Source organism: Dipodomys spectabilis, unplaced genomic scaffold (genome assembly GCF_019054845.1).
Source record: "Dipodomys spectabilis isolate Male_0828 unplaced genomic scaffold, ASM1905484v1 ptg000328l, whole genome shotgun sequence".
Taxonomy (NCBI): domain Eukaryota; kingdom Metazoa; phylum Chordata; class Mammalia; order Rodentia; family Heteromyidae; genus Dipodomys; species Dipodomys spectabilis.
Genome location: NW_024871005.1, coordinates 1627204 through 1646434, shown reverse-complemented (window position 1 = coordinate 1646434; position 19231 = coordinate 1627204).

Here is a 19231-nt window from a genome sequence, read left to right as displayed (position 1 = left end):
AATGGCAGGTTGCTGTAGCTCTCTGCACCAGGTTCCAGAGCTAGCTAATCACAGCACTACACATGACGCATTTAAAGACATTTTATTTTGCCAAGGAAAGATATGTATCTCAGGATGGGTGCTCATTTGTCTACCTTAAATGAGATTTGTCAGCATATCTTGACAGTGGTCACAGGCAAAGTGTTAGTGACGATTACAGTCATTCCCCAAGTAGGGACACATGTGTGTTTGGCCTTACAGATGCATTCTCAAGGTTGTTCTTCAGCTGTCTGCATTCTTCAAATGAAAGAGAAAATAAAAAGGGAAGGATGGAAGCAAGAAAGGAAAGAAAGAACAAAGGAAGAAATGAAGGAAGGAAGGAAGGAAGGAAGGAAGGAACTAGGAAGGAAGGAAGAAAGAAAAAAGAAAGAAAGGAAAGAACGAAAGAAGATAGGAAGGAAGGAAAGAAGGAAGGAAGGAAGGAAGAGAGGGAGGTTTAATGTTGAACCCCAGAGTGAATGAATTGTACTGCAATAAATGAATAAAGAATGAAGATTGAAATGAGTGAGTGAGTGAATGAAGAAGTGTAGGGGATTGTCAGTAAAATACTGAATGGGGATCGAGTTAAATGGGAATGAATAAACTCCTTTTCTTTACAGAGGACAAGATGATACCGCATTTTCTTCCTTGGTGCTGGATGTTTTTGCTTTCAGCTTGTCATTTTGCTTCATTTTATTTATTTATTTGACTGTTTGTTTGTTTATTTTTGTTGGTTGTGGCGCTTGCACTGTGGACTTGGGTGCTGTCCCTCAGCTCTTCATCTCAAGGCGAGCGCTCTACCGCCTGAGCCACAGCCCCACTTCATATATTTATTTTTATACTGTATTTTTGTATTAACATTAGCTATACAACAGGTTCTCCATTATTCTGCTTCTTCTCCTTTTCTATTATTCAGACTTTGAAAATATATTTTATAGTTATAATAAAGGGGATGTACAGAGGGATCACAATTACATTAGTCAGATAATGAGTACATTTCTTTTTGGACAATATCACCCCTTCCCTTACTCTCCCAGTTTTTCCCTCTTACTCCAATCCATAGGTCATACAGTTCATTTTCAGCGTAGTGTTCACTGAGTACTACTGCTGCATTTGTTCAACATTTGTCTCTCCATGTCTGTACCTCTCATTAAGTTACAATGACCACTCATGGAACAAACAGAAAAAAGGGAAAGAATACAAAAACAGCAAAAAGGAATAAATATCTTGTATGCATTTCCATGAGTACATTTTCATAAATATCATTTTGTATGATCAGATGCACATAGTCATTGTGCCTTCTATGACTCAGTTTTATCCTCTTCTCTGGAATCTCTTTTCCGGGATTTTTTTCTCTTACACTTAAAAACTAAAAATGCAGTCTAGGTCTGACTGTCTAGTCTCACCAATAGGGGGTTCTCTCTGCTGAGCATTTTTGAGCATTATCAGTTTTATCTGCATCTTTACCAAGAACTCGTGTGTTGTTTTATTTTCATTTGATTCTTTCAAGTTCGTGCCTTACAAGGAAGTTTTAAGGGTTCATAGAGTCAAATGCATCCAAGGCCTTTAGAACTCAGCTTAATGAGAGCCCAGTTTCCAGGACCAAACACAACCAATAATCTAAGCATCCTCCCCCTGTGTTAATCAGTACTACCCAATATAGTATTTCTGGAACAAGGAACTTGATTTTGAAATAGAAACAACACAGGGCTGTCAGCATGATGTCACTGCTCCATGAGCAAACAAGTAGCCAGTATGGTCTATCCAGATCATGCTCCCTGGTCATCTCCCTGTTTTCAAAACTGAGTAATTATACAGGTACCCTCCCAGCCTGGGCTATTTATTACCCAGAATGGTATAGCCAGGTTTGGGGGCTGCACCACAACATGCAAGCAAGGCTGGCAAATCTGCCTGGAGCACGTGCCCCCCGACAACAAGCCCCCCTCCTCCCGTACCATCCAGTAACCAGTGTGGTATACATATGTAGGCCACGTGGTTGGCCTCACTATGTTTATAAGAGTGGCTAATGAGGCAACGTCTGGCCCCAGGGACCAGCCAATCCTGGTACAGTATCTCCAGGCCGCGTGGTAAGGACCACCGTGTGTGGACAAAGCTGTCCAATCAGAGAGAACCTCCCATGCTGGAATTCGGTGGATACCCCAGGCAGTTGTCCACCTGATGACCAATTGTACTGCAAGTACAGGCTTCCTGGTACCGGCTGCCGGGTAGTGGCAAGGTGCTAAAGACGCTGCTACTGACTTGCTGGATCCAGGTCCAGGAAGTCAAGGACCTCAGGTATCCTGGAGGTACAGGTGTTCCTCATTGCTCAGGTGGGTCCCATATGCTTCATGAGTTCTCTGACTCTGCATTGTGGAAGGGGCCAGCGAGGGGATGTGGGGACCGTGTGCCTAAATAGCACTTTAGTGATTGGGGGTGGGGTAATGGAAAGTTCCAGGTTGGCATGAGAGACAGTATCACTGCACACTGCTTAAGGCTGGGGCTGATCGGGGACATTGAGGTCGGCCAGAGGAGGCCTGGTTCTAGTCAGAACGTCTTCAGGTTCTGTGAAGGTGAAGTGGGCACTGAGTGGGCAGTGGCCCTGGGGTTGGAAGTGTTTGCCACATAGGACAGTGCAGGTGCAGGAAACATTTAGGCAACCTGAGATGCTCTGGGAACAACACATGTCCAGTGTGCTGTGTCCAGGACTGAGTGTGCAGCACAGGTTCACATGGGACATTTCCCACTGATTGTGGCTGAGAGTGGCTCTGTTTTACCAAGAGACTCAGTAGGTCCCCTCTTTGGTGTGTCTATACATCTTCCCTGTGCCCCAAGGAATCAAGGAGCAATGCAAATCTTTGTTCCAGAGGATGGAGAGGGCAAGTATCCTGGCAGTAGGCTGGCAGATGGACTTACTTTGATGCAAGCTGGAAAGGAAGGAAAGACCCAAGGATAGGTGCCACTGTAATCCTTATGTCTTTGGGTGACCTGTTCTTTTCCCTTCTTCCCTCTCTCCTCTTCCTCCCTCACTCCCTTCTTCCTTTCCTCACTTCCTTCCTTCCTTCCTTCCTTCCTTCCTTCCTTCCTTCCTTCCTTCCTTCCTTCCTTCCTTCCTTCCTTCCTTCCTTCCTTCCTTCCTTCCTCCCTCCCTCCCTCCCTTCTTCTCTTCCTCCCTTCCTTCTTGCTTTCCTTTTCTCTTCTTTTTCAGTTTGACATGGTGGTGAAACTCAGGGCTTGAGATTTTTCACTGAAAATTTTTTGTGTATCGTGGGGCTTGAACTCTTGGCCTGAACACTGTCCCTGAGCTCTATAGCTCCAGGCTAGCACTCTACCACTTGAGTTACAGAGCCACTTCCTCAGTGAAATTTTTATTAAAGGCAAGTATTCTGTCACATTGAACCACAATGCTGCTTCCATTTTTCTGTTGGTTAATTGGAGCTATAGCTTAACTTCTATGGGAACACCTTACCTGCTCACCCCTTTTTATTCTTCTATTTATTTTTAAATAGTTGTGCAATGGAATTGCAGTTTATGAATTAGCATAGGAATACAGTACATCATGATCTATGTCACCCACAGCCACATTCTCACTCATCCCTCCCAAAATATCCCTTTCTTTCTTTCTTTCTCTCATTTTGTAGGGTATACCTTGAATTGTTCATTTCATTCTCTTCCCTCCCTTTTCCTTTTCATTCTGTTGCTTCTAAGGATTGATAAGGACATGTGAACAAAAGCAGTCATTGCACGACAGGAGTTGAGAGTTTTGTCACATGTTGTGAGAACAACATTTTACTGTGTATGTCAAGCTACTTCTGTGATAATGAAAGACTCCAGAAAGGAATTGTATGCCAACCAAAATTGATTGTATTAATTTTGCAGGATCTCCTGAAATATGAAATTATTAAAATACATGTATATATTTCAGAAAGTGCTGCTTATTTCTTTTATTTCTGGTCTCAATAATGATCATTTGACAATTATTCAACATTACTCATGAAATTATACATGACATCCACTGGAGAATAGTTTATTGCCAGCACTAACTGTACAGCTTGACCTTTGAGGACTAAGATGTACTTACTTGCAAACCATAGGAACATGATGCCCTAGCACAGAGGAGCTAAAAATAACATAAATAAAATAAAATTAAAAGTGTAAAAGGACCTCTTCACTAGATGTGAGGGTCTAGGATCAAAACCAGAGAAACACCAGTCCTGCCTCTTTCTTAGGAGACCTGGTCTTACCTCCTCTGCTCATTGTGTCACTGGCTAAACCTCAGATTTTTCTGTTCATGGTAGGCGGCAGTGCTACATACAGTTAGCATTTACAGGGTGCCCTGGTGTCCCTGTCCACAAATGAGACTGCCAAAGGTGTGGAACCTTAGTTGAATTTTATGTATAACTTTCTGGTAAAGTGTCATGTCTTTTCTAAACACAATTTGCTGACTGGGCCTAATCTTGCTCTGAGCCAAATGTTTTGATGGCCAAAAATTTTTATCTCCTCTCCAAATTTCTCTGAATCTCCATCCCGTGTTCAGTGCATCTTCAGCCATGACCTTTGGTCAAGTGAGGCCCAAGCGTGGTCTCAACCCTCATGCCTTTGTTACAATGAGGTCCCCTGACTTTTCTGCCCACAAACCACTACCAAATAACTCACCCTTCCCTCACTTTTCTCATCTTTGCCTATTCTATGAATCTGCTGGGCCTCCTAAGATGGCCCAAATCACTCACATGCAAAAATCCCAGCCCTGCTTAAAGCAATACTAGGGATAATGTCATACTCCTGTCTCCATTTAGGTGAGCTCTAAGTTATATCAATTAAACTCTATAACGAAGGAATAGTTTTCTTCATAGATAAGACACTGATTTTCTCTGTTTCCTTTCTTGAAAAAAGGAAATACTTTACCAGTAGAGACACTGAGTAATAAATCCATTGGTTGTAAAACTCAACCTTGGTGCTTTTTTTTTTTACTATTATGGTAAGCATGACCATCCACCAGATTTTCTCAGTCCACCCAACAGTACAATCACCTAGTTTCTCCCTTCAGATGCCTTGGTAATTACACTGTCCACACTCATGTTGTGTGTGGGTGGTGGAAACAAAAAAATTACAAACAAGTGTTCATAACCCCAGTTTATCACCAGTTACATGTGCAATTACAAGTTCAACAAAAATTACCTTTATAGTCAAGAATGGAGCTTAGTGTTATAGTGCTTATACCTAGCATGCATGAAGCCCTGGATTCGATTCTTCAGTACCAAATAAACAGAAATGGCAAGACAGACTGCTGTGTCTCTAGTGGTAGAGTGCTAGCCTTGAGCAAAAGAAGCTCAGGGACAGTGCCTAAGCCCTGCGACAGGCAAAAAAATGTTTCATTTACAAGTCCAGTTGCATGTTGTTGCTAATTTTTACTGATAAATTTGATTTAATATTCCTCAAGTATTAAATCTAAAACCCAATTTGGAAGAAACCGTGGCATTTATTCCCAGTGTGCTCACCACACTGCTCCCTCTGTACTGTACTTGCAAATATTTCCTGGGGTGGATGTGTGAGCAGCTAGTACAAAAACACTGTATACATATTCACATGCAGAAATTCTTACCTTTGCTCATTTTTCTCATCCTTGATCACTCAGTATGGAGATGACATTGAATTTCTGTACATTTTCATAAAATTCATGGGTGGATATTTACTAGTCATGGTCTAGGAATATCCTTGGGTCAGGTTTCTTCTGTGAAAACTTGTCAGACATCTGCTGGGTGTGAAGGACCCATTCAGATGGGGCATTTGGGGGCAGAGGCTTCAAGACAGCAGGAGCAGCTTCAAGACTTAGGCTTGCCTCTCATCTGTCCTATGACCTGGGACCAGTCGCTTCCTTTCCTTTGAGCTGTAGTGTACTCATTTGTCACATGTAGAAGGCAACAGCATGAGCTTTAACATAAAGTTGGATTCAGAGCCTGACAAGTGAAATGCCTCAGGAATTACCATGCTGAGTCACTACCATCAATGTTCCTGCACCTGGCAAGCCACAGCAGTCTCAGGTGCATGGGCTCTGTGCCTTTATGATATGGAGCAGGGACTTCCCTTGTGCTCCTTCCTTCCTCTGACACCTGCCTCCCTGTCATGCCTAGTGCTCTGTTCAACTGAAAGCTCAAATCTGACAGTGGGGTTTTTCATCAGGAGAGCTGTATTACACAGGGAGTCAGAAGTAAAGGAGACCCTCCACCTCTGTCCCCTTTCTCAAACAATGGAGAAACTCTCCCTCTTCTTCTTACCTGCTTTCCTGCCTGTACTTCATTGATAATATTGAGCATTTCCTCAGTCTATACTTCCTTCCTTGTGGTGGATATTTTCAGAATGGGGCCTAGTAACCTGGGAGACAGAGTAAGCTCTGTGTGCCCAATGGATTCCTCACCACTGTGGACACTGTTAGGCTGCTTGCTCTCCCACCTATCTTCCTCAGTCAGCCTCAGCAATATATTCTGGTAAAGGAGACAAAGTAGTAGGGGAGACTGAAGATGCTATTAATTTGTCCTATTATCATTTTTGTTTCTTATTATCTTTAACAAGTGAAGGGGAATAGTGGCTCAAGTGGTAGAACACTGCCATAGTGCAAAAAAAGCTAATCAAGGACATGAAGCCCTGAGTTCAATCACAGTACTGGGTATATATCATCATGCTGTGAAACACAAAGAGGCTGTTGTGGCCAATGTATACCCTCACTTCACTGAGTATGGATGTGAGGGGTTCAGATTGGAGTGGGGCCTCTTGTTGGGGTTTCCCCTCTGAGGGTTACAGCTCTATCTCTGAGTCTTGCAAATTGTTGCTCATTAAGCAGCCCTTTCCATGTGCACTCACACAGCATTTACAATCCCCATCCAGGAAGATTCTGTGCTACTGGTTATCTCTCTGTCAGTCAGCAGGCTCCCACTTGGGAAAACCTGTTGTTTCTGACATCTGTCTCCATTTGTCCTCTGTCCATTACAACCATCTGTCTTGACCAAGTTGGAGGTTAATTTTCTCTATCTCTCTCTGTCTCTGTGTGTCTCTCACTATTGGCTCTATTAGTCTCTGTGTTTGCTCCTCTTTTTCTGTCTCTTTGTCTCTAAGTCTCTGTCTGTCTCTCATACACACATGCACTGACACACACACACACACACACACACACACACACAAACACACACAAGCTTTGACAGGCATGTTCATTAACCTCAGGCTTGAGTTAGTTCATCACCTGTGCTAAGGCCTCCTCTACAGTGCTCTTGCAACTGGTCCTTGCCCTGAAGATCTTGAGTGTGAACCTAAGCAGGGATTTTCCTAGCATCCCTTGCCTGTGAGACCCTACAACAGGAGACTGAGACAAGTGCATTAGTCCTCAGAGCTAGGCCAGGGATGTGCCTGAGCTCCAACCTATCCTACCTTGCTGATTCCTAGGCTGAACCCAGTACCCTTTTTCTGGCCTGCAGTGCTCCTCTTCATCCTGCCCACCACACAATCCAGTGCTACAGGACCCACTGCTTTTCCATGCTCCTGGCTTAGCCACCAGGAGCTTCAGTGATTTGCACATTACAGTCTGCACCAACTGTCTACAATTCCCTGGCTCTAGGGCCAAGCTCTTCAGGAACTAATTGAGCTGAGCCACTGGGGTTGTGGATCGTGTTTAGGGGGACACATTGCCACTGGAATCTCTACTTCAGTGCAACCCATGACCCACCCATCTCTTTGATAAGGTTGTTAAGGGAGTTGGAGTAAGCAGAGGGGGTGGGGCTCAAATCACTTGATGGATTGTGGGAAAGTTAGTTTTTCCTCTCCACTGCTCTCCTCTTCTCCTTCACTCCTCTTCTGAACTCCTTTCCCAACCCTTCCCCTCCCTTACATTCTCATTCCATCCACACTCTACTTTCCCTACCCTTTTTCCTTTTCTTCCCTTATATTCCCTTTGGTTTCTTTTGCTTTGCATATCTTTGCTCTCCTTTGCTTTCTTTTCTTTGATATTGTTCTGATATGTGGGCTTAAACTCAGGGCAGTGGGCTATACAGTAGATTTTCTCTCAAATCTGGGGCTTTTCAAATTGGACTACACATTCACTTCTGTTTTTTTGCTCCTTAATTGGAGCTAGAATCTCAGGGACATTTCTGCCTAGGCAGACTTTCAAACCTAATCCTCACAACTCAGCTTCCTGAGTAACTAGGATTACAGGGGTGAGATACAGGCATTTTTTTAACCAGAGGAAATAAAGCTAATAAGGCTTCCTGGGACCTAGTGCGGTGGATAGGGTTCATGGGGTCTGTGCTATATCCTGGGACTCCTTCTGTTGGGCCCCCTCCACTTCGTTTGGGACTCTCTAAACTCTAATCTGTTAGCTGAATTGAGAATCAAGGTCTTGATGACTGCAGAGTGTGTGGAAACTGATCAGAAGTGGTGCCTGCTGAGAGATGTTCAAACACACTAACTGAGATTCAAGCACAATCTCATTTGGCAACCCTTGTATAAAGACCCGATACATTGAAAATAATACATGACAATGAGTTGGTTTGCCCTGGAAAGTGGTACCAGGATGGCAGGGGGCTGCAACTCCTGAGTGCATCCTGAAGTGGACAACCTTTGACTTGTCAATGTGGAGCTGTACAGTTCAAATCTAAATCACATCACTTTTCCTAAGTGGTTCTTCACTATGTGCCTTAGATTCTTTCATAGGAGAGTATACATGTGTTAACACCTGTGGGCTGTCAGCGCAAATGCTCGCTCAATATGTTCGCCTTGTTTGTTCATTGCAAGCCATGCTGAGAAAGCTGACCCAATCCACAGAGTGCTTGGTGACAGAGGTAAGGAGTTTAAGATGTGGACAGTCCCTGTGGGCCAGGCCAGAGCAAGCTTTTGGGCTTGTCACTGGGGCCAACTCTAGTCATTCCTCTTCAACTGGAGGAGTTGTGGTTGGCTTGGTCCCTCAGAAGAAGATGTGTGGGGCTGGGAAAATCAAATGCTCCCAGGTAGGTCAGTGTACTTGGTCTGCTGGTCAGTTGCAGGGTTCCCATCTGTGTGATGTGAGACCCTAACTCAAGCCTCATGCAAGTGTCCTGTCTGCTCTACACTAAGGCCTTGCTGCTAATCTGATCTTGTCCTTTCAGGGGAAAGTGGGCACACCCAAGCACCATCAGGGAGGATGCCACTAAGTTCAATCAACTTGACATGGATGTGATTGGGAGAGCTGGTGACAATAGTCCTGGAGTACAGCAGATCTTAATGTGGGCATACTGCTGCTGTGCCTCATCAGGCTGTCATGTGATAGGTGGAGATAGAAGATTGCAGGCCTCAGGCATATTACATTTTGAACTCCCTGCCTCTACACCAGTTCTTTCAAAGCATAATGTCAATAAGATTAGTATCTCAGCTCTGTCCTAGAGCTTTCTAGGAAGATCTGGCCAGCATGTCCTTTCTGTAATTACTGCCTGAGAATTTCTTTCCTTCCTTAGATCCCAGGATAAAGGAAATGTGACTCACCATTGGCACCATTCAGGGTTGTGACCAAATAGGAATGTCTCTGTTTGCTGAGTGCTCACATCTCTGCTGCCTTCCAGCTCTCAGGCCTGATAGCACCATTCTCTGAGATTGTCCTGTTTACATCTCTGTAACTTGATGGCTGACATCTCTGATGTGTTATGCAGGCTTATTTCATATCACAATGCAACTGGAAAAGCTGAAGTACTCTGGCTGAATTGAGGACCAGAAAGAAAGATGAAAAATGTCATATCTATGGCAGATATATGTGTCTACCTGGATCATCAAAAATTCACTTCTTCTCAATCCCTCCTATTCTCCACAGCTGACCTGACTGTGTAGCATGGTCATCCCTACTACAGAGACAAAAGAAACAGAAAACATTGAACTTGGTACAGCTAAGGCAGCACTGTATTATGGAGTGAGAACAGAATGAATATTGGCTGGGTTACTTTGTCTTCTGGGCCTCTTGGCTTTCCCCTCCATCTTCCATGGAGCTATGGTGCCTGTGTAGCTCTACTGGGCTGAGTGGGCAGTGGCTGTGCTCTTTTGAGAGATATGAATTCAAGTACCAATACTAAAATCTCCACAGAGCCCTTCGTCTTCCAGCAAATCCAGCCATGGTCAGGGCTGAGAGGTAAACATTGGGGTTGCTCCCACTAGCCTTTGGAGACTGCCACCCTCCTGTATGTGTGAGTGTGTTCTATGGGTGGATCCGTGAAGACTCCATTTCAGAAGACCAGAGTGGCCCCTGTCACTGTGATAATCTGGTTTGTTTTGGGCATGACAGATGAATCTGTCTGCCCACTGAGGACAGAGCTGAGGCCATCATCATCTTGTTTATCCCACAGCCTCTACATCTTGTAGGAGATGACTTTCCTTCCATGGCAGGGCCTAAAATTGAAACCTAGCCTCTGATGGTTGGATTCAGTGTTTTGTGGCTTGAATTCATCTCTGAGCCAATCCCAAAGGTTGTGGATGATGCCGTGTTCCTGTGCTTCAGGAGTATTTCAAGACCATAGCAGGAGGGGTAATGTCAATACTTTTCCAAGTGACATGGTAGTAAGTGGGTGGGGATGGAAGCTAGCTGCTGTGTTCCCTGTAGTTCAGAGCAGTCTTGAGCTGACAGGATCCTGGCATGTTGAATTGTCTTGGCTCTTATACATGTTTAACACTACTATTGGAGCTCTCACTCCCCCAAATATTAAGGCTGTCTGACTCATTTTGATTCCCCAAAAAAGGATGTTCTGAGTTATGTGTGCCTTCCACACAGAGCACAGTTCATACGGGGTGGATATGGGATGTTAAGATTCAACACTGAAGAACCCAAGCTACTGGCAACAGGGGGGAAGGGGTGTCAACATTTCACAAATCAAAATATTTCACTCAGGTTGTCCCTAAGAACTCGAGGAACATTTCTAGCCCTCAAAAGCTGACTTGAATCTTTTGAAAGGAACATTCTCTTAAATCGCATAGATCATACCCAGAATCCAATACTCAAGAAAACCTTCCCACCTGCCATGGTGAATAGACTGAGCTGTTTTTACAGAACTCTCATTCATGATGACAGTCATCAAGAAGAAAGTGAAGACTCGCTGTGAAGGAATTCGATATTGCTAATCTGAAGTCCAATATTCCTAGTGTCCTGTATATATTGAGAAAGGAAGTCATTTGAACAGAGTTTCTGAATGAAGTCTGTAAGGGAGAAGCTCCAGACCCTCTTTGTCGCTGGGGTCTCTGGGGTTGTACTGTCACACATCTGCTCAGGGTCTGTGTTCATAGCCTATCCGTCAACTTGGTGTTCAATGTGAAGCATTCTTCCTTAATTACCCAGAACTCCACCAACAATCAGTAATCCAGCAGGTGGACTCATTAATCTCTGACTCCTGGGCTTGTGGAATTCCTGTGAGGAAATGTGGCTGTCTTAACCTATTTGCATTGCTGAAATGAATATTAAAATTGGCCAGGCACTGTGGCTCAAGTGTCTAATCCTACCTATTAAGGAGTCTGGGATTGGAAAGATGGCATTTCCATGCAAGCCTGGGCTTAACCATTTGTGACACTACATCATAATAGATAAAGCTGAGAAATTGGTGAAGAGAGCAGGTGGAAGGATATCACACTTGGAAGGAGAGTGCAATAGTGATTGGGACATTGATTCTATTTTCTTAATATATATTTTATTCTAAAAATACTGTAAAGAAGGGTTACCGTTACATGAGCAAGGTAATGAGTACATTTCCTATCCAGCTTTGTTAAACCCTCTTTTGTTTTTCCCCTACCATCCTTTCCTTCCCTACCTGTCCATGTTATTCCTCCCCTCCCCCCACTGCCCCTACAGAGTTGTAAAGTTCATTTTCAACATAGTGTATTATACATCTCATTGGTTTTGTTTTTTGGGGGGTCCGGTCATGGGGCCTGAACTCTGAGCCTGGGCGCTGTCCCTCAGCTCTTCAGCTCAAGGCTAGTGCTCTACCACTTGAGCCACAGCACCACTTCCGGCTTTTTTCTTTTTGCTTATGTGGTGCTGAGGAATCGAACCCAGGCTTTGAGCATGCAAGGTGAGCGCTCTACCACTGAGCCACCTTCCCAGCCCACTATACATCTCATTGTTACAATGGATCATCCTGAATCCTTATTTCAGCATTTTGTTATTTCCCTTCCCCTCCTGAAATTAGAAATATATATATAGAAGATCCAGGACATGGGAATCAAATTCAGTGACAAAAGGGATTGTACCATGGGGGGAAGAACATACAAAGAAACGAAAAAATCACCAAGTACATTAAAAAGAACAGCAGCAAAGATAAAACTTCTTGGGGACACTGATTCTTGAACAACAGCAAATGCATGTCCTCCTTTATGTTTGGTGGTTCAATTGATTGGATGCTGAAATTCTCAGAGTAGAAACATGAATTCACGTAGTCCTGCTCCAAAACCAAATGCTCATCCTTGTCTCTTGCTATCCTTGCAAAGAGTCTTCCTGTCCTCTTCTCCTTAGAGAAGAATGAGAGCTGCTGAATTTTCAGCGTGTGCATACTGTGTTGATATGGATGGAATATGGGTGAAATAAGGGCTTCAGAGTTTTTTGGGGGGCATGGATTCTGTCATGCTCACTTTGGAGGGCCTGGGCATGGGACCAGGCCTAGTCATTTGAGACTATAGTAGTAGCATTGGGCCAATTCAGAATGGGCCAGGTGAGAAGAAGCTGTGAGGACTCCAGTGATATTTGCAGGGAACCTTGAAGCATAAGCAAGGTTTCGTCAACAGAAGAGGGCAGTGTTGTTGTGAGAGTGTAGACAAGCATAAAAAGGAACAGAAAGAATAAGGCTGGAGTTGGAGTGACATGAAGGAGGGGAGGGAGAGAGGGCCCAGTAGGTGGGAACCATGGCTCAAGCCTCCAGCCTTTCTCTAGGTGACCCAGGGCCTAAGACATCAACAATCTGAGCTTGTGCCACCGTCCTGCAGATCCAGCACATGGCTTGATGAGCTCTTGAGGACAAGAGGATCTTCAACTTTTAGGTAATCGCTCACTTAGGCCTTTAGAAAGAGTGAGGGCATTGTGGTGCTGAAAAGCTGTAACTGATATCCAGTTTCCTCCTGATATCAGCAAAGCACACCGATTGCCCTATTTCTCTGCTACTAGGAATGGATCTGATGAAATGGATTGGAGAGTCAGAGAGCATCCACACATGGATAGGAGTTCTGAAACTGGAGGATGACACAGTTCATGTGTGTGTGGAATAGGCTACAAGACATTCTCCATCTGGTCCAGAGCTGGCCTTGCATTGTGGACCTGATGTCTGTGCCTTCCTCTCTCTGTAAAATCCACTGCATCCGTGGAGTGCTCATCACAGCAGGGGGAAGCAGAAGTAACCAACCCTACTTACAAGATACACACAATTTGTGGTCAGGATTTGAACCATTTCTTTTGCAAGTCTCTCTCAAGTTAGGGGCGGGTTTGCTTATGTGCTTTCTTCTCTCCCTCATTTCCCCTGTTCTCTGAAGGATGGTGGAGTATTCTCTGGGGCATTAGAATTCAAACATTTCACCCATCCCCTTGATGTGTGCCCGTATCCTCCTTCAAGCCATGTGCTCTGTGTCCAGTGAATTGTCCCTCCTTCCCTGTACACCAATGCCTCCCATCCCCACCATTCCTAACCAGACCGACTCAGTGAGGGACTGATAGAGCCAAGAGAAATATGGCTACACTCTGCTGAAAATTGTGGACCAACACGAGAACATTAAATGATTGAGTTTGGCCCCAATAAATCAGTTTACTGAGAAAATTTCCTGGGTGTCACACTGTTCAAATGTAAAATGAACTTTAAGAATATTCATAAACTATTGATGTGGAGTGTGTATTTAGTGTGAGGGCAGGAAGTGTAACATTGTTGAGGTAGTGAATCCAGATAACAGCATGTGTGCCCACAGATGTATAATTTGAACTCTGCCACTCAATCGTCCATAGCTCCACACAACCATTACCCTTTTACCTATTTTTACACCAATCCATCCACTTTCTCACCCACTTATCTATCTCTCCATTCATTCATCCATTCTTCATCCATTTCATTGCTCACTTTTCTGTATGTGTAGCACCCTCCTGCCATCTATTAAGTTTTCTCTCTGTTACTATGTCTGTCCATCTGTTTGTCCGCCCACAAACAATTATACATATGACTATATATATATATATATATATGTATGTATGTATAATCTATGTATTCAGGTAACCTCATGGAATTTACGGAAGTCATCTTGTAGCAATAAGTCTAGCATTATCCAGTTTAGATCTCCCTGATGCCATCACCCTGACAATCATCATTTGAAGTAGGTTAGATATTTGCATTTTAGAGAAGAAAAACAAAGTATGAGACATGGCTACCTGCCAAGATGTCCACCAGTGAGTTGCATCCATAGAGTCCAGTTAGGTCTCCTGGCTCCTTTATTGCCCTATGTTAGGTGTGGGCTTTAAATGAGGCAAAGGAAATGAAGATACTCCCTACCTGGGGCTTGTTTTGCACTTTGGAAAGACAGGGAGTTTTCTAAGCACCTCCCACAATTGTCTGTGCCAAGTATTGAAAACAGACAAAGTATATGTAGCTCAGAGCTTCAGTAGCTTCTACAAAGTCAAGAAGCAAATTGGAAACCTGGCAGGGGTACAAGCACAGATCTGTCTGTGCCAAGGTTGTTTCCTTGACTCTGTCTGAGTCCTCTTCTCTGTTACAGTGAATGATTACTCATTGGTACTTTGTCCCTTTCTAGTCAGCAATATCCCACTTGCACTAGTCCTAAATACAGAACCCTGTATCCTGCTGAAGCCAACTTGCCTGCCTATGGTTTATCTATGCAGTTCCCTGGGGAGACTGACTTTTCTTGGGTCTAGAAGAGCAAGGGGAAGTTATGCTCATATAGGTAGTACAGGCAGTCATAGAGGCTAGACTACAAGAAGCAATTTGACCAAGTGCTAACACAGCAGGCTCAACATGGGTTGAATGGCTCCCTGCTTTGTTCAAAAAGAGTTAGGGAGGCCCACATTAAGCAGGACAACGAGATGACCAGGGGATCAGGGTCTACGCAGACTCCAGGGCCACTTCCCTACATATGAGGCTTCACATGATAAAGCAGTAGTTGTGGGGAAACAAGATTCAAGGGGCAAGGGGTGAGAACTGAAGTGAGTGTTTTTCTGTGGGACTTGTGCCTCCTTCCAAATAGAGACTACTTTGAAGTCTTCTGACAGTACTCTTGGGAGCAGGGAAGTGATATCCATAAAGGCCGTGGTGTGACCTGTTTTCTCTCTGTTTTCTTCACAACATCTCCCATTCCTAGAAGATTCCTTAAAGATTTCTTGATTGGACATCCCCACCAGTGAGAAATTATGTAACAAAAAGAACTTCAAGGGAGAAAAATATGTTGATGTTTTGATCAATTTCAATCATGATCAGTGTGGCTGTGGAGTTTCTGGGCAATGATGAAACAGAGAAGTATGGCAGCGGTGATCTGGAATGAAGATATTTTATATTGCAGGAGGGAGGAAGCAAAAAGACATAGAGGAAGAGTTGGGGAACAAGGTATTTCTATTAGGGCTACAAGCCCTAGTGACCCTTTTCTTCCAACCAGAAGCAACTCCCACACCTTGGAATAATGCCATTTTTTTTATCAGTCCTCCAAGGTAGTGATGCATTGATAAAGGAAGAGCTATCATAGGTCAGTCACTGCTCAATGACTGGTTGCACCGGGAGTGAACCAAAACTTGAACACATGATATTTAGGAAGACACTAAATACGGAAGCTACAACAATTCCATAATTCAATTTATAACTTTACTGCAACTATTGAGATAATCATGTGGTTCGTATCCTTGGTATATTTGATGTGATGAATTTTATTGATTGATTTGTGTATGTTGAACCAGCTTTGCATCCCTGAAATGAATCCTGTTTGATTATGGTGTATAATTTTTTTGACGAGTAGTTAGACTCGATTGGCCAAAATTTGGTTGAGAAGTTTTCCTTTGATATTCATCAAAGGAATAGGTCTATAGTTCTCTTTATTTGATGAGTCCCTCCCTGCTTTTGGGATGAGGATTATGATGGTTTCAGAGAAAGAGTTTGGTAGTGAACTTTCCCTTCAAATTTCATTGAAGAGTTGGAGGAATATTGGTGTGAGCTGTGCTTTAAAGGCTTTGTTGAATTCAGCCGTAAATCTATGCAGTCCTAGGCTTTTTTGAGGAAATAAGCATGGAAAATAGACACATGAAGAAATGCTCCCCTACTCTAGCCATAAAGGAAATGCAATTCAAAAAACATTGAGATTGCACCTTACCCCAGTTTGAATAGCTATTATCAAAAATATAATGACAACAGATACTGGAGGGGATGTGGCCAAAAGGGAACCTTACTTCATTGTTGGTGGGAATGTAAACTTGTTCAACCACTTTGGAAAGCAGTATGGAGGTCCCTCAAAAGACTGTACAAAGAGCTCCCCTATGACCCAGCAATCTCACATTTGGGCATTTTCTCACACAATTACAAAGAATGCTATGCTAACCCTACCAGTGCTACTATCTTTATTGTAGCATTATTCTCCATAGCTAAGATATGGAACCAACTCAGATCCCCTCAGGAGATGAATGGAGCAATAAAATGTGGTATATATACACAATGGAATTCTATACCTCCATCAGAATGAATGACATTGCTCCATTTGTGAGGAAATGGAAAGACTTGGAAAAATTACACTAAGTGAAGTAAGCCAGGCCCAAAGAAAATGGGTCCCATGTTTTTCCTCAATTGCAATAACTAGTAAACGTATAGGACAAACAGAAAAGGTCAAAAGCTATGTACACATGACCCATATAAGTTGAGGCTAAGCGAAATGAACCCCAAGCTAGGGACACAAGATGTTTTATCTTTGTTGCTGTTGTTTTTAATGTACTTATAATGTACTGTTTGATGTTTTGTTTCTTTTGTATGTTCTTCCCCCATGGAATAACCATTGTTTTCACTGTATTTGATTCCAGTGCCCTGCATCTTGTATATACATTATTCTATTTGGGAAGAGGAAGAGAAATAACAAAATGCTGAAATAAGGATATCGGTTGACCCATTGTAGCAGTGAGATGTACAAGACACCATGTTGAAAACTAACTTTACAGCTTGAGTTGGGGGAGGTAGATGTAGGTGAGGTGGGTAGGGAAGTGATGGTGGGGGGAAAAAGAAGGAGGGAGTAACAATGCTTGATAGGAAATGTACTCATTACCTTGCTCATGTAACTGTAACCCCTTTGTACCGTATCTTCACAATAAAAAATATATATTATGAAAAGGAAAAGAATGTAACTTTATCTCATTTACCTAGCAAGTGTATCAGTCCAGAGAGAAATGTGAGCAGCCAGGGCCAGAGCACAGTGGCAAGGAATAAAATAGAGTCCAAATGTGTAGAAAATAACCTCCCCCAGGGGTGTATATGTTTGTCAAGCTAAATTCAACAGCCCTTCCTGAGAAACCTGATAATGGACCAATCCAAATTTCAGGCATGCAGTGGACAGATCTGTGGTTGCTGGCTAGAATGCATTCCAAATCACAGTGGAACACTTGCTCTGGAGAAATGTTGAGGGGGGTCCCAGCAAGATCACAAGGCAGCAAATGCTGGGCAGAGGTGCCCAGGAGGCTGGGGCAGAGAAGGAAAGGCAGTGGTGTGACTGTAATCTCCACCTCTACCCTAAGAAGGAGGAGTGTGAGCAGAGAACCAAGGGGCCAGGTTATTAGACCTGTGGAAAGGCAGTGGAGAGTAGCAATGGAGAGAAGGAGAATCAGGACAGAGGCTGGGATGGAGCTCAGGTGCTGGCTGCTGCTGCTGATTTGAGATGAGGGTTTTGAAGCTGTTGAGATGAGAGAGTACTGTGAATGGCCATGTATGCCTGAGAAAGATGGAAACATAGAGGGCTTTAGCTGGAAAATATGTCAACAGTGCTTCTAGTACTAGTTTGGGAGCGAGTTACACACAGAGGCCTCTGGCAACAGGTGTGAGAGATAGCCTGGGCCTGGCAGCAGCAGGAGCTGAAGGAGGGGTTCCTAGGCCCAGTCCAGGGCCTGAGGTCATCAGTCTTCTGACATGGTCATTTGAGTGGAGGGAGGGGCATAAGCACTGAGGGTCCAGAGCAGGGTCACAACTATAGTGCTTCCTCTGTGTATGTCCGGGGAAGACAGAAACCTCCCTTGAGAGGCATCCTCATGTGATTGTGACACACTCCTCCCACTGAGACCATCGAAGTGGGTCTCATAGTCATCGTGTTTGTACAGGGAGCTCCAACCACATGGGTGATTAAAAACTCTCTGTAGGTCTCAGGGAGTGATGAGAAGGGACATGTAATGTATTCAGACTTTGCATGGATATGTATGACAGATTGTATGCTGAAATGGAGGGTGTAAGCAGTTGAGAGAGTGTGTAATCAGGGAGTTTGTGTGCATGTGTGAAAATATGTAAGTATGGAGGAGTTGTACATGTGAGCGGATATGTGGACAGGGAGTGTGTGTGTCTGTGTGCCCATTTGTAATGATAAGTGAAGATTTGAGAATGTGGGAGTGAAGACATGTGTGCACATGTGGGAATATGTTCCTTTGAGGGGATGTGGGCATAGTGCCATGTGTCCCTTGAGGGCAGTGTGTTGCATTTCTACCATGTGTTCTCTCTGCTGCTGTCCCAAAGTTCCTGCTGTGAGTGGAAATCTGGCAGTGATCCTGGGCGGACAGGGTCACTCTTTGTCCCCTTGTCAACATGCCCATTTTGTAGAGAAGGGCAGGGATTTGCCTTGAGGGCAGCATCCTTTGGTTCCTAGAGTCTCCAGTTACAGAGACTGTATTCAAATAGCCAGAGAGGAGCTGAGATCTTACTCGGGATTTTCATGCTGTTGATGGTCGTTTTGGGTCCCTAGAGATCCACCCATCAGTGTGAAGATGCATGTCTAGAACCAGCATTTAGAAGAGGTTGGGAGTGCTAACTCAGGGTCCATAACTCAGCAGGATGCAGAAATTGAGTGGTATTTATCAGAAAGGGAACATGAGATAACTTGGGTTCTTAAGTGATTTATCCTCAGGAACAGAGGCTTTTAGAGCTGCATGCAGACCTCTGAGATGCATGGGTACATTCACAATTCTCTAGGAGACACTAGCTCCCACCCAGTTCCCACAGAGGACTAGACATTTGGTGAGGCC